Here is a 15,739-nt window from a genome sequence, read left to right on the forward strand (position 1 = left end):
CTAGATGCCATCCTGAAAGCCAACAAAGAATGACTTAAGAACAATTAAACACAAGAGAAAAAATGGATGACATATCCATATGCTGAGCTAGAGAAGCAACAGCTAGAGATTTGTCAAAAGATGATTTAGGTAGCACAAACCTTAATAGCACCTCTGGCTAGCAAACCAAGAGGTTGTATAGAGGTTCCACCACCAATGCCAATAATCCCACCTAGATTGGAACCAAAAAAGACAACTGAGGGTCAGAAGCCTGACATAGAGCTAGAAAAGCCAAGGGTAGTGCTAAATACCATAGATAATTCATTTGAGGATCTTCATCCTACCATACCTAAGGAACATAGAGAAGCAGATGGTATGGATGACTTATGGCAAGAAATCCATGAGCCAAATGAAGCCAATGAGCTGAGTCATCGAGCGAATCAGTCTGATATGGGGAGAGATATCTTTCTTCCTCCGATAGAGGAATTTGAGGCAAGGTCTCAAGTGGATTTAAAAATGCAATCATATTTTGGAGATAAGGGATTTGTCTCTTCTGTAGACAGTAAGTCTCATTCCTTGAGAACCCTACCCTCATATACGGGAGACCATGAAGCTAAATCAAGCATCGTGGAAATCCCGTCCCAGAGATTGTCCTCTAAAAAGGTCATGGAGTTAAAGGACCTGATAGACCTTCTATCTACTCCTGTAAATTGTACAATCACACTTGCTAAACTTCAACAAATATGAACAAACATGTGGAATACCATGGGGAAATGTTCGGAGAAACATGAATCAAAGAAGGGAGGATTTTCGGAGCAAGTGGCTCTACTAAAAGTTTCCTTCAAGCGGCTAAGCACGCTCGGCCCGGACCGTGGGCCCATGGCAGGCATGTCTAGGCTTGAACTATCGGGATTAGGCATCGGGTAACCTTCCATGACATTGTAGTCACAGAGGAAGAATCACTAGATGCAATATGCGGGTCCTGAGTGGTACTACCTTGGGTTCTTGCTAAGGGCCTAGAGCCTAATGTGGAGGAATAATGAGTGCCCGCATAAATGGAAGCACTCTCTATGTGATTGTCCTCTGGCACAACCAGAGCATAGGTGCATGTGACCTCAACACTCTAGAAGTATTGGTTTGTGCCCGTGAAGGCCGCTCAACTAGGTTTTTGGGCGGTTGCAACCCAAATTTCCCTTTCTTTTGGTCTTAGATTTCCCTCTATACTATACTTTATTGGTTTTGTACTGGTATTATACTGTACTTTTTTGCCTCAAATTTTTGAGCTAGTACTGTATGGTAATGTACTGGTACTGGTACACCCACTGATATTGGTACTAGACGCTCACAGTCGTTAAACTCAACCAGCTTACTAGACACTGGTATTGGTTTCATATTTTCAGTTGTTGTACTGGTAATGGTACTGCTGATACAACTACTGGTACTCGGACTGGATAATAGCTCAGTGGTCCAACACAACAATCTGCACTAGTCTTTTTGGCACTTGAATATACTAGTATTATTGGCATTTGACACTGGTATATAATGGTACTAGTACTGTATAGATCTTAGATTTCCATTTTGTTGTATTGCAGTTACTATATGGTACTGGTATTGGCTCTTTTATACTGGTAGTATTGGTGCTGCACTGAACTACTGGTTTAATACTAGTTCTGGTACTAGTACTGGACATAGTCCTTAAACACAACCAACTCAATCTAGCACAGCCTTAATGGTACTGGTAAATTGTTATTGGATATATACTGGTACTGGAGCTTTCCCTGTCTTCTCTCCTCGGATTTTTGAGCTAGTACTTGTATAGTACTGATATCGATTCACTGCCACTGATTTATGGTTTACGGGTACTGGTAAACTGGTGTGTACTTGTACTGACACTACTACCACTACTGGTACTAGCACTGGTACTACTGGCACTGGTATACACCCATCTTACTGTTTGACACAGCTAACTACACACACACAGACTTTTACTAATACTAATGATACTGGGGTCATATTTTTAGTGTTACACTGATGCGGGTAGTATTAAGACTGGTACTGGTGTACTGGATTGAACACAATTGTTAAATGCAACCAGCTCACTCTACCACATCCTTACTCGTACTAGTATACTGTTACTAGATCTATACTGGTATCGGAGCTTTCCCTGTCCTCTCCTCGAATTTTTGAGCTAGTACTTGTATAGTTCTGGTACAGTACTGGTATTGGTTCACTGCCACTGTTTTACAATTTGCGGATGTTGGTAAACTGGTGTGTACTTGCATTGGCACCACTACCACTACTGGTACTAGCACTGGTACTATTGGCACTAGTACACAACCAGGTCACTGTCTAACACAGCCAACTGTTCACACATAGAATTTTACTGATATTACTGGTATTGGGCTCAGATTTTCAATGTTACACTGGTGCAGGTAGTATTGAGACTGGTACTGGTCTAACACAACTCACTACACTCACACCTACTCAATTAGTTCATGGTCTAACGCAGCAAGTTGCACACAAAGACTTTACTCGTACTGGTATTTGCATGGGTATTGGCTCTACTACCACCACTAGTGCTGGATTCAGATTTTATTTTACTTTCTTTTTTAATTTTTTTTTCGAGGTGGTTACTAGTGTTAGTATTGGCCCTAGAGTAACCCACTCAGCGAGTACTAGTGGTACTAGTGCTTGGAATGGCACTAGTCTCGAATTTCGTATGGGTAAGATTTTTAGTGTCTAACTATAAGGCATATACTGGTACTAGTACTGGTATATATTGATACTAATCTCAGACGACTCACTATGATACGTGTACTGGTGCTAGTATACTGGTACACCGTTAAGTTTAAAGGTTTTCTCCCTCCCTTCCTAGCTGGTTTACTAGTACTGTACTGGTACTGGTACATAGCTATACGAGTATACCAGTATTGGTACGGGCTAACACAACAAAGTACTGGTACTAGGGGTACAGTACTGGTACTGGTTATTGGTATTGGACCTGTACTATATCTTTTTTTCTCTTTTTTTTTTCTTGTGGATAATGTCTAAATGCGTGACATCGAGCATACGCACAGAGCTTGTCTCCAGCATGCACACTGCTACACCTCTGGCCGCTCTCTCTAATCCGCTTAACAACACTAATTAACACTAATACCGCACACACGCTGTCTAAGCTTGCCAACTACACACGGACATAACTAAAACTGCATATTACAGCCAGTTAACAGTTCTCATAAAAACCAGAAAAAAAATGAAAGAAAAGCTTCCAGAGGTAGCACTGAGTGCTCCTCAAGCTTGTTGCAAGGAATTCCCTGACAAGGATGCCAAAAATGTACGCTTTGCCGTATGTGTCGAAGCTAGGAAGTTGCCCAAAGGGGCAAGGTGTGTCACTCACTGCTCAATGCTTCCGTCGTGAAGGATCCTGTGCTGCAAAGAAGAAGGAGCCATCATCAATGCCGCGCTCAATTGCCTCACTACCGCCGATGTCGTTGCAATGCTCGATCACTTTCTCTCTCTCTCTCTCTCTCTCTCTCTCTCTCTCTCTCTCTCTCAAGCATACACACACACACACACCCTCCTATGAGCACACAAAGGAGAAGGAGACAGAGATGGAGCAAGAGCACTTCTTAGCTTACACCTCCAAGAATGAGGATTTTTAGGTCAAATGGACCTTTTATAAGAGTTTGGCCCATTCACACATGGGCACCCACAATGGCCTATCGTTGCAAAACTGTTGTTAAAATAAGATAAGTGGTGCGCCTCTCATCGGTGATCACCTACACGCCTTTTGGACTGCTTACATTTGATGGGATTGGGTCCTCCATGCATGCCAAGTTAGACCGGAGGATCCTTAGTGTAGATATTGAGAGGGGGGGGGGGGGGGTGTCCTAATTGGAAATGATGTAACTATTTGTACCTACATGTGGTTGGGATTCTATAAATACATCCATTGCTTGAACATGCTATATGATTCTAAGACCATGGGGACTAACACATGCAACTCTCCACCCATCCTCATCATATATACGCTCATAGCCTGCTAAATATGGCACCCCTTGACCGCATGTGAGTCTTGGCCCTTGGCTTGGCCCTTGGCTTGACATTACTCCCACCTTGGAGAAGCGTTTTCATCCTCAAAAACAAAAGTGGTGATATCTTCATAATAACACTAAGTTTTTCCATAGTGGCATCCCTTACTCGGGTCAAATGTCTATTTGACTAATTCATGGTTCAGTAGGAGATTCAATGAAATCAAGCAGAGCATCTTGATTGTCCACATTGTTGTCCCTTGTAACCATCTTGTATAACCAACCCATATGCGCCAACATAGCGTATAAACTCCATTTAGAACTCACTTGAGTTTGCTAAATGAGTTGTCACGAGTAAGATGTATCTAAAAAGAATACCTCTTTCACTTTCCATGAAAATAATTGGCTGACATAACTCATCAGCAAAGTATAAATCCTTGATTTAATATCATTCTTCATCAGTGAGCAACCCCACTGTAATTGTTAATCGAGTTGAGAGCCTGATGAAAACATGAAGAGACTAAACTTACCCTCGCATCATGCTTTGCCCCATGGTAAGCAAAATCTAGCTAGAGAAATAAACTTTTCAATAGGAGTGCTTGGTGCTAATGTATGCGATTAGAATATCCTTTAGCACAAGATTAACACTTTTAATGTGCTATCCTCTTTGGATGACTGTAGGAATGGGATGTATTAGGAAGAACCATCTTGGTTAACTCTAGTGAGATGATGTATAAGGAGTGAATTTTATTTGTGACCTTCGCATTTTGTGCTTTTGTAATCGTTTCACGTTTTTTGACCTTTTGCCATCATTTTGGTGAAAAATAGTGTCCCAGTGTGTTGTAATGGATCTATCTCACCTTTGCCACATATTGCAACTTAGATTGAGCCCTTTCGACATTGATGAGAGCCATGAATATGCATAGATACTCACTCACAATTGCCTCTTCATAGCTCAGAGCACACTCTTACATTAAAATACCTCTCATAAAACTACAATATACTGCTCTTTCTATGCCTCTATCTCACATGCTCCACTCTAGAGAATAAGAAAACTCATTTTTAACTTTCTCTACATTAATGCCGTGTATCTATATGTAAAGAACCTTATTAAAAGGTAGAAGAAAGTCCATAATCCCTTTTCTACCCATAGAAAGCTCTCAACTAAGAGATTCCCTCATGCTTGGCTTCTTAAGTTTATGACTGATTTGCCACCATTCGTTTTTAGATAGGTCCCCTTCTCGACTCCCAAGCCATCAACCCCTCATGCTTTCCTTCCTTGACGCTCATAGAGCATCCCCTATTTTGTAGCTTCTCGATCCAGCTTTCCTCAACACTGTGAAATGACTTCTCTAATTCCCTCTAAGGTACCTTGAAATCCTCTTGCCAAGTAGTATGCATTCACCTTCAGAACTCCTTGAACCTCCCTCAATTTATCACACAAACATTCAGCCTCCCTCTAGCGAGCTACCCTTCCTCTTGTGGATTACACAGTCGGGTCTTTGCGAGAACACCACATTTGGCATACATATCCACTAATGCTATTCCAAGGACACTATCTTTGTATGCCCAATCCCTAATTAATGGCCCAAATTGGTAGCTCTTGATGAGGCTACAAGCCTTTACGATGCTAGCATAGGTCTGTAAGTCGAAGAAAAGGCCTTTACATTTCAAAAGTTCAAAACAAGTGAGCACTTTCTAACCATTTCCATGTTTGACATATATTTCTCATAGCACATCCTATGATACTACACCATCAAAAGAAAGATCACCAAATACATATTGTGCCTTTGGATTATGTAAGCTCACCCATTTGATGTATACATCAACAAATGCATTGCCAAGCCCAAAATTTGCACTCACAACCCCCTACTCTCAAACCCTTGTATGTATTTTTTTAACCTTTCTCACTTGCTCTGAAGCTACCAAAGGTTTTCAAAATGGAAAGAAAAATTATTGTGTTAGGAGCTACTCTCTCAGTATGATAGATGAGGGCTTGCGCAGTTTGGCCATTTGAAGCATAGCCTATGATGAGAATATTCATGTTGCTTGTTTATACATTGGCAAGAGCACCACATTTCACATACATATCCCCAACCCCATTCCCAAGATAATAAGACCTTTCAACCACTCTTTGATAAAGTTAACATGGATTTTGTGGCCTTTATTGGTTGCACCTAGGCTTACGTATGCCTTGAGTGAGCACAAGAATTGTTGAATCACTTAAAGGGATGCCTTCACACTTCATCTATTTGAATTGTCCAATGGACTGCTAAGAAAAAGGTCATGAATATTCCCATATTCTAAACTTTGGGACCTTGTTAAAGCCTTGACTTCTAGTGTCATTCCAAAAGCCTCATATTGTGTGTGAAAATCATATAGTCTTTCTACTCTAAGTATTGAATGGAACCTTGTCATATGATCATAATGATCTCTTAAGCCATCGTTCCTTTCTACCCATTTCCAAAAATCAACTGGTCTTACCTCTCTTGCATGGTCTAACCCATTCTTGTGAGTGCTTGGAATCCCCAATCTTGGATCTCCAAACCAATTTGGATATAGTTTTGTCCCATTTTTTCTCTTGTTGGTTTGTTGGTCATCATGTAGTTCTAATTTTGTGTTCCTGTTTCCTCCGTTGGTCCAATCTTGTGGGATAAAATCTTTGCTATCGTGATTCAAAGTAGATGTTTGTAGTGGTTGGGATGACTCCACTTGAGCTAAATAACCACTTATTAAAGATCCATAAGCCAAATTAAAAGGTATGGCCCTATGTGTAGGATGCATCTCTTGGTTTGCTCTCAAAGGTGCTGCTAGATTTCATGTTTTTTGCATGTGTAGCATATCTTTGAGTTGAGTTGGAAGCCCAAGTGTGGGTAATTTGGTATGGTTAAATCCCACTCAGATCCTCACAAGATAGACCTTAACTCCCCAACCTAGTGCAAACAATCCCTTTTTTTGTCCCTTGTCAAGTTTTTGGTCAGTTAGGTCTTGGTGGTCCTCAGGTCTTGGAAATTGGAATATCTGTTCTGGAAACCCTAAAACTTTGGAGTTGTGAATCCTATTTTAAAATGTCCTTAAAACCAAAAACTATTGCTCACAACTTTTTTCTTAGCTATACTTGACTCAATTTGGAGTTGTGTATCAAAAGTTAGAGTGAACTACACTTGAAACAACACTCAAAAAAGTTTCAAGCTCTGAAATCCTCAGCTCTAGTATTTAGAGAGGATATTGTGATCCAAATCTTCCAAAATTGGACAAGTAGCATTCCTAGCATTGTTTTGCTATCTTGTTTGCATGGAGTGATCTGGAGGATCCTTTGGATGTTCTCTGCAACCATATTGCAGTCTACTTATTTATCCAATAGAGCATTGCATCTGACACTTTCTCCATTTGTATTTCTGAGAACTATAAATATTCACATTGGAGGTTCTCTTGAAGATTTTTGTCCTACTTTTGCCATGGTCTCATCTTGATCTAGCCTAGTCTCTATGGAAGGTGATTTGAGACTTTCTTTTCCACTCTGACTTCTATGTATTGATTCTCTCGGCATTGTCTGGGTCTTTGGATTGCCTATTGCTTCCTGGTTGTTTGCAACCTTGTTCTTCTTAACTTTTGGCTTTGGTTGAATTCTTTGCTCAATAGATTTTGTGGTTGCCCTTTGCTCTGTTTGATTTGCACTTACTATTGCTTGATTTTCTTTAAGCTCTTTTGAGGTTTTGTTCAATGGAGACAAATCATCTTCAAATGCTCTGCTTTGATACCAGTCTCCATTTTGATTGTGCTTGAGGAATTTGTGCTATCGTCCGTGGATGACCAGTGTTGGTCTTCATTCGTTGTTTTCTTTGACGTCTGCATCATCATTGAACTTTGTATCTCTAGAACCTTTTGGGCCAATGGCATTCCCAATATGATGTTATTTAGTACATCTTTTGTTGTTACCACATGAAATCGAGCTATGATGATCTGTGGACTGTTGAAAGGTTGGCCTTTCAACACTGTGTTGAAAGGTCAACCTTTCAACAACGCTTCCACAAAGATTCCTCAAAGATTCTCTAAAGATTCCAAATAAAGATGCTGATGAAGTGATGAAGACGAAGATGGATGCTGTAATGTGAAGATACAAGCTCATGGAAATCATCAAATATCCCGTTATTATCATTTTGAGCCATTACGGCCACTTTTGTAATGTTTACGGGAACTTCATATTTTAAGTCAGCAATTGTATCGAGGCCACAGATGCTTGTTGGATGAGCAAAGCCAGCTCACGCTGTTGTAATTAAGCTCTATAGAAGCCTAGGGACAAATAAGGTCATTTTGGTCGGACCTTAGGTTTTCTAAGGCTTAGTATATAAGCCAAAACCTAAAGCTTTGTAAGGAGACTTCTAATAAATCTGATCTTCTGTGTCGTTGGGAGACTGCGAGAGAGTGAGAGTGTGTGTGTGTGTGCTACAGGAGCTACGGTGGTCGGAATCACAAATGGAGAGCAGTAGTGTGTTGCCCACGAGGAGAGCTACGCGTTGATGCTTACATCACGCGCGTTTGTCTGTGTTTTGGCAGAGTCACCTGCGAGCTACTTTTGGAGTTTCGGTGAGTAACTATTGTCCGTTTTTGCATTTCAGCATATCCATGCGATCAGAGCAAGTAGAGCTACACATTAGGCACTTTAGTTTTAGGAAACGTCGACCTGCAAAAACCGGCCAGACATCCTACGCGTTTTCTGCACGAGGGTATTGAGTAGGTTTTTTTGGTCATTGAGTGTTACCGTTCTCCGAGCGAGGTTTTTCGAGCGATCCTAGTTTCCGAGTAGGTCTTGGCGGAAGGGTACTCCTATTAGACAAGGTGGTCTGAGTCACTTCAAAACATGCTCCTATTCCGTTCTCGAATACATATTGACAAGAATGGATTTTGTTACTTGAAAAGGACATAGGAACTTTACCTACAAGAGGATACATACTGCATTGATCAATACGAACGGAATGCCTAAATCAATTGTTTATTTATATACACCCTAATCTCATGTCTAGAGAGAGAGTGAGAGAGAGAGAATGCAAGATTGCAACAATAACAATACACATTTAAATGGAAGACTTTTGGATACTAAATTTTTGTTATAAAAAAAACATAACAGATTATAGTTGAAAATAAGGATTTCATGTACGATCAATGAAACAAAATGTAACAGTAATTTACAATTATTCACATTCATCATCAATGTAAAGGTTTCGAATGGAGCGTTGCTCTTCCCGTTCCATGTCGAATCGTTTGTCTCTACACATGCTCTTTGCCATTGCTTCGGCATACACGGGCAATTGACTTTGCATGGAAGGAACAAACGAGATCTTAATACATATCAAGAAATCCATACAAAGGAAAATAATTAACATATTCAAATATAACATCTAATACATAACATTTCCAATGTAAAATGTGTTTCCTAAATTGTGAGTATTCTATATATTGTCATCAACCATGATAAAACAAAAGCATATCCAAATATGGCAATAGAAGCCAAACATCACATAAGCATATATTGAAATACTACTATTTACCTAGAGCTGGCAATAAATTTCTATAACAAAAAATCCATACAAAGGGAGTAGATTAACTTATGAACAACATAACATCCAAGAACATAACATAACCGAAGCAACTATGTTCCAAAACCAATGAGTTTTACATAAATGTCACTCTGCGAAAAAACAAGAGCATAATTAACATGGCAATATAAACCAAACATCACATAAAAACAAACCACACTTTGAATAAGTCCATAATAGTAATAGTCTCAAGAGACAAGGGCCTCACTAGTCATATGGATTGAAACCTGCAAGTGGATCCACCTCATCATCTGCCTGCGGCCTACTAACATCGTCATGGCTGCTCTGTTGCATGTAAGCCAAAAGGAGAGGCTCTACATACGTGGTCATCAAGAATGTATCCACATTGATAGATGCACATACTCTACCAGTGTGCATGCATGTCTTAAGAATAGGTGCAGTACCACATCCCATCTCAATGCACACACCACCTCGACGACAGTACAGGTATACAAAGCATGCTAAAAATGTATGACTCCTCTCTAGTCCCCCACGCCACTACTGCCCGACGGGGTCCAAAGCACGCAAATCATCCGAAAGATAATGATAGGCGAGGGTTTCTAAAGGATGCATGCCGAAGGACTCAAAGAGGGGTGTACTCTCTGGAATGAAAATAGGAGGATTTGTAGCTCGGCGTCGAACCATAAAAAGCATTGATGTAGAACACTAGCAACAAAAGTTAATATCCAATTAAACCTTAATTTAAGAAACACATGTAGTTTTGAGCATTTGAACGTAATATAATCATCACTATACTCACATTTGTGTGAATACCACCAATCTCCTTGTATCCGTATGTAGAATGGTGAATGACAACCACTCGTCTCACTATCTCCAAATCGTAAACACGAACATAGCGCTCAATCCACCCAATTATGGATCACCTATAATATAATTGCACCGTCTTAGAAAAGTTTCAATAAGTAGAAGCCAAAATAAACATAAATGTTAACAACTATTAACTTTAACAAATACCTGCCATAGAGGCCATCACCAATAACCATCCCAAGTCTGCCAAAGTAGATGCTGCCAAAGAAATCTCATAGCGCACATGGTCCTAAGAAACAAAATCCCAGGTGGGACAAGGATCGTCACCACCTTGAGTGCCTCCAAATGGCAAGTCAAGGAAAATGAAGTCAGCTGCCCAATTCACAGCTTTTCCCCTCTTTGTATAATTAACCCCTGAAGGCTTATTTTGCTTGATGAACTCGTGCACACTATAGAAGGTATCATTTTTTCTTCCTCCCGCAAAATCCTTCCCAATGATGATGTAATCACCAACCACTACAATGATTTTGGGATTCTCAACATGAGGCGTGTATCCCAAAGAATGCGCTGCAAGATAAATAAATTGTGTAGTCCTTTTGGAAAGCCTCTTTTGACCTTTAAGAGAATTCCCTTCAGGATCACAAGAGCATGATATCAATAAGGTTTTCCTCTCAAAACACATACGGATAAGAGAATAGAGAGAGAGAGAGAGAGAGAGAGAGAGAGAGAGAGAGAGAGAGAGAGAGAGAGTCTTTGTGTATGTGTACACACTTGCACACATAAATGCAAAGACATCACGTGGATACTTGAGAGACATACACACATAGACTAATGTATGCAGAAACATGATATGTATATATATATATATATATATATATATATATATATATATATATATATATATATATATATATATATGTACTTACATGCATACACAGACATTTATATATGTATGTATACGTACACAAGTAAGTAGGTATGTATGTGTGTGAGTGCATGTGTATATAAACACTATTAAAATATTTACTAAAGAATCAAAGTAGATGTGGATCTTGGAATTCAAACCTTGAGTGCAATCCTCTGTTTCCAAGTCCTCCATATGATGAGAAATATCAAAGGACTTTTGACTTTCAACATCAATCCTTTGTTTCTCAACATGCTTCTCTTTTTGTTTATCTACACAACATTAGAATAAAGAACAAAACATTATTGAATACCAACAAATCATATTTACATTAAAAAAAAACAAGGCAAATTACAAGACATAATACATGATTCAAAACATCACTTATACAAAATTTCAAATTATCATACTCTTTCTTTGGTCCACTTCTTTTGGAACCATGGTTGATATTTGTGAATAGAGCTCCTTCTCTCTATTCAAAACATGACCTCCTTCAAGATCTATCCACCATGGACAATTTTCAAGCTCCCATCATGTACATTGATGCATAGCACGTGGGTATATACAAGTCTCTTCATTCAGGGTCAAAAGCCATTGCTTTGCCCTAACTGGAATACTTGGCACATGACCTTTTCCTTGCAAGCAAACAAAGTACCTACAATGGACAATGAAACAACTATCAAAGACATGATTTTATCTTCGTTTTGAAATTAAAGTAACTATCAAGTAAATTCATTCACACATCTTCACCTAAAAAGTAGCCTCATCGAAGCTTTCAATATCATATCCTCTTTCTTGAGAGGTTTATCATTGCTCTTCTTCTCCTTTGGCTCTCCTCGAACCTCAAGAGGAAACAGATATGTCCTCATCTCTATCTTCACCTCTTCATAGAATTCAAATAGGAAGAGATCAAGAGGCACAATTACCCCTCCCGGCACATCCATAAAATCGACCAACACCTCCTTAGCTTTATGGTATATCTTCTCAAGCACAGCTTCTCTTCTAAGCCAACTTTAAGAAGAAAACATAAATTCATGTATTTTTGTTAGCCTATAAACCATGCAATGTATACAATCATCAAAAATGTTAGGAACTCACTGTCTATAGAGGTGATCCCCTCGTGCAAGACCATACATAGATTTTGTTGCTTTGTTTGCCTCCAACAAAGTCAACCAAAAGATTTTGACTCCATTTGAACATCACATAAAGCCAATAAATTCAATTTCTTAAGCGTTGCAAAACTTTCGGGCCCCCACTTGAGAGACCATACTTTTGACATCCAAGTATCTCCATGCTTGGGATCGACAATATTAAGGATCTAAAATTAACTTAGTGAAGTCAATAATTTATCTAAGCAAAGTAAATACAAACACATAGTTGTTCATTGAGAAAGACTCACCTTTCCAATCCTATCACCATATCTTGAAGCCAACTCTTCATTCTCCTTCTCTTCAAACAATCGAAGCTCTTCATCTGACATTTTTATTCTTGCCTCTTCAACCTTCTTGTTTAGTGCTTTACTTATTTGCACCTAGAAAAACAAGGGAAGGAATCAAATCCATTGTGACAAGTTTAGAAATACTAAATTCATGTTAGAAATATATGCTACTTAAAACTTACATTAAAAACTAGCTTTCCGAGATATCTACGTGTAAGAGGATACCATGGCTCAACACCCTTGGTACTCTTCTTTCTGATACGTGCAATCAACATTCTATCTCTCTTAGGTAGGTCTTTAAGGTACTCCCCATGATCAACAAAACAAATATTTGCACAATTTACTAGTTCATCCCTCAATGTTGTGGTCACCAAAGCATGTGTATTCAAACTACATGTTCAAAAGCAAGATAAATTCACATAAACATAAGAAAACTTGAGAACTATCATAACCAAAAAGATAAGGAAGGAGACTCACTAGTTCATCCTCTGTAAACTTGTAAGAAGGGCAATCTCACTAACCCTGGTAGGGTCAATAATAGTACAAATCACTCGACAATGCTTCACTTTTGTTTCTTTGAAGCATTCTTTAATAGCGGATGTCCATGCCACGGTACGATGGTTGCCTTCCCAAACATAGAACATGTGACGCATTAGTTCCTGAAGTTCAGGTTTCAGAATGAGATCAGCTTCAAACTCTTTGTTAACCTCATGCCAAATAGGATCCCAATCCCTCTGTATTGCTTCATCCACAACTGAAACTTCTTTGTCCCTCGTCTAAATGGAAACAATAAATGCTCCTTTCTCTGCCACATAACCCTCTCTAGCAAATGCTATTTTCAAGCCCGAAAGATCATCACGAAGACCCCTAAACCTTGCATAAGGAATTAGTCTACAAAGAGGAATGGGTGGACAATGATGACAACTGAACATCCTTGTTTTCTGAAGAATGTCCTCTCCCATGTCCATGTAAATCTTGTTCTCTTCATTGGATGGCTCTACAGATGGTACCTCTGGCCTAACAACATAAGGGACAATCATCATACTTGCAACCCCTGAAGCATCCAGATTTTGGCTCTCAACCTCTTCCTCAACATCATTTTGCTCTAGCAATGAAGTGTCCACCACTCTACTTATGTCATCTTGACTCTCTTGTTGCATTGAGTCTACATTAAGTTGAAACGATCCTCTGGTTTTCCTCAATCTCTTACGACCTGAAGAAATGCAAAGAGAAACAAATAAAAAAGTATCCCAAATTAACAAATTTTTTTTTTTGAAAAAACACCCCAAATGCATCCCAAATTTAAAAAAAAAACAAATTGGAAAAAACACCCCAAAAGCAGGCCGCGTCGGTGCGGCCTACTTTGGTGTTTTTTTGCAATTTGCATGCCATTTATACTCGCAACTTAAATTGTCCAAATGCAATCCTTTTCTAATTTTCACCACTAATTACCATTATTACCATTATAACTTGATCATGCATTTAATTACAGTACTGTGCAAGCTAAAACAAGATCGCGACCTGCAAAGCTACGTCTCATCATTAATAAGTATTTCATTAATAAACCATTATCAGCAGCAACAAAGCTTTAATCAACTCAATAGCAAATTTGGCGAGCTGTAGACAAAACAACAAATTTGGCAAGCTGTAGACATTCGGGTAGCAGAAGGATTCGAAGGAGAGAACTGTGCATAGCATTGGAAAAGCCAAAGGGATTGTGAGCGGGCAAACTCTGATTGAACTCTGCAAGACACTAAAAAATGATGCTGTGTTAAGATCAGATTCCTCTGCTATAAGATCAAATTAGAAGGAAGGATTATTGCTTTACAGAATAGGTCGTGTATAGATTCTAAAAGGAATGGTCAAGAGCTAGCTGTGGTCATTCGTGTCAGAGAGATGGGAAGTTTTCCTCGACTTAGTTGAAAATCCATCCCTGCCGCTGGATTCAAAGCAAGGCAAAAGAAACATGAAAAGGAGGAAGTCCGGCCGTATACTTTGCGGATTGCCAACAAAATGAAAGGAAAATTTGTAAAATTTATAATCCCCCGCCAAAATATCTTTCAAGTTTGTAAACATGTGCTCATAGTTTTTAACTACATAAATGATGCCTAGAATTGCATAATCGATGGACATTAAAATAGCCGTAATCATAACCAGGTGATCAAACTCAACATGAGTGAACGCCCCCACCTACATACGCTTCATAATCGCTAGAATCTTGCATATATTTATGCATATAGCTTTCCTTTCTGCCACAAGGCTGCCAAATTTGCACGCTCACAAAAATTCATCACTGCTTCGAAGGCAGTTTTTTCAGACTTCCAAATTTCAATGTTTTGAACATTTTAAGAGACTACACTAGTGTCATTTTGTACACCACTCTGCTTCAAAATGTTAGCAGGAAAGGAGAGTTGGGGGGAGGGCAAAACAGACGTCCCGAATCCACACTTGCTAAAGCGAAGAGAATGACAGGTTCATAGAGGTCCCTCGATTCCTCAAATTGTTGGAAGGAGCCATCGAGCCAGCTGAGGTTGAAGGTCAAGGACCCTGTCTCGTGAGGAAGGGAAGCCCACTCTTCATGAAATGAGCTATCGTCCAGCTCGGATGATGAAGAGGACAGCGGGATCCCAAGCTCGTCATCAGATGCCTGTAAGCAGGTGCTGGATTCGTACATCCCCGTCAAAGGTATCATCATCATGCTGCAGAAGCTCGCCATGAGAACATGGTTCTTGCTCAGGGGCTGGACAATTGTTGCTACTCCAAGCAAGGCCAAAATTAGAGGCATCACTAATAGAAGGAGGGTTTTAGAGCAAAAGATGACACCAATTTACATATTTCATCAAGTTGGAAACCAGATCCTACCGTCTGAATCCATGACAAACTAGTATAGTCAAGCCAATCATCATGCTAATACAACATATATAGTGACTAAAATGACAAGAGAGAGACCTGTTTCACCCTTGAGCAAAGGAAAATTGATATCTTTTTAAGCCTACATGTGATAATGGTTTATTGATGGTTT

At 39.4% G+C, this 15,739-nt stretch overlaps 1 pseudogene; it reads right to left on the reverse strand.

Moving 5' to 3' along the window:
• On the reverse strand, window positions 1–15,433 carry LOC147464252 (uncharacterized; annotated as a pseudogene).
• Between the last annotated feature and the right edge of the window lie 306 nt (window positions 15,434–15,739).

This window comes from Adiantum capillus-veneris, chromosome 1 (assembly GCF_014529385.1).
Source record: "Adiantum capillus-veneris isolate H3 chromosome 1, ASM1452938v2, whole genome shotgun sequence".
NCBI classification, from domain to species: domain Eukaryota; kingdom Viridiplantae; phylum Streptophyta; class Polypodiopsida; order Polypodiales; family Pteridaceae; genus Adiantum; species Adiantum capillus-veneris.